Genomic DNA, 1,647 nt, shown 5'->3' with positions numbered 1-1,647 from the left:
CTGTTCCTTTGTGTTGCCTCAAACACCGTTAATTGTCCTCGTTTCTACTTAGTGGCGGTGCGGGAGATATTTCTTACACTGGAGTTAAGTAGAAGTTGTAAACATACACATGCCTACCTAACTACACACACACACACACACACACACACACACACACACACAACGCGCGCGCGCGCATTCCTTTATTCTTTTATGTGTTTCAGCCCAAAAGTTGTGGCCATGCTGGGGATGCCGCTAGCATTATTACCTTTTTCAATGGCCTTTCTTCTTTTGTGATTAGCTTATGATGATGGAAGGTGTTTAATAATGCCGCCATCTTTTGACTGACCTTGGACAGCAGGGATGGGAGTTCAAGATATTTTTTCTTTTTTTGAAAACATTTACCCCCGCCTCCACTCCACGTAAATCTCAAATTTTTTGGCAAGTTATTTAATAGCTGTGGGCCTTTGAATCTCAAGCTATTGCAGTACCTGGTCCTCACTCTAGACGGGGTGGGTGAGACTTTGGAACAATGTAGAGACGTCCGGTTCGGGGGTTGGTACATCTCTCGACGCTAAAGTTTGGAGCTGACCCCTCTAGGATCTTCCATATGTATATCACTGCATATCTCACCCGTCATCGCTCCAGGGAGTAGGGTCGTAACTTTTTATTGTCTTTCCCAGTAGCTAGACTATCCCATTGATGTAATCTTCCTGGTGTATCACTGTCTCGAGTGATATTAATTTGACACTCTGGGGTGGCCATAGTTGAGTCATAGTCCAGACGGCTGAGAACAAACACCCTCCATAAAACCAGCATAGCTGCCTGGTCTCTTGTTCTGCCTATATGTAGGCGGAGCTCTGCTTTCAGGTCACCATATAATATCTCATAACTTTTTATTTTTAGGAATTTTCAGAAAAATTTTGTGAATTTGTGTTCTATGCATGCGAATTTATGCGATTATGCAAAAAATTTGTTTTTTAATTTTTTAATCCCCACTCCGCATAAATCCTAAAATTTCAGCTCTTTTCTTTTTCTTACACATACACGCACACTCGTTTGGTGCGGAGTGGGGGAGGGGTTTAAAAATCTAAATTACAGAAAAGTTATTCTTTATTTGCTTTAACCCCAGCAATGGACCATCCTTATGTGCATTAGCATTCCATTAAATGTGCTTATGGGGAGATAAGTTAAGTACCAGCTGCGTACTGGAGTCGACTGGCCCCTTCCCTAAAAAATTTGAGCCTTGTGCTTAGAGTAGAAAGGAATAATAAGAAAATGGGCTACAGCAAATATTCTGCTTAATACCACAGATTTGCTTGTCAGTTGTTTGACCTTAACCAGTTGAACATGTCCCTTAGTGGCTGACGATATGTACATCTCTGATCACGAGCAGAAGTAGTGGGGGAGCATCATAGCCATGTGTTGAGAGGAATTCTTTGGGGTTTGGATAATTCACCTCTGGAAACATGGGTGTTTCGTTCACCAGTCTTAAGCAACCCTAATTCGAGAACCTTTTGAGCAGGATGGGCTACTCGACCCGAAGAAAATTCTAACTGGGCCCCACCTGCAAGGCCATGCGCTGTTTATCTTGATATGAGATCGCCATGTCACGTACATATGGTTGTGATGCATGTGCCTGGTGTACCCTTATCAGACGGGTAGTAG

Source organism: Octopus bimaculoides, chromosome 20, assembly GCF_001194135.2.
Source record: "Octopus bimaculoides isolate UCB-OBI-ISO-001 chromosome 20, ASM119413v2, whole genome shotgun sequence".
In the NCBI taxonomy this organism is placed as follows: Eukaryota; Metazoa; Mollusca; class Cephalopoda; order Octopoda; family Octopodidae; genus Octopus; species Octopus bimaculoides.
This window is presented reverse-complemented; position numbering follows the sequence as displayed.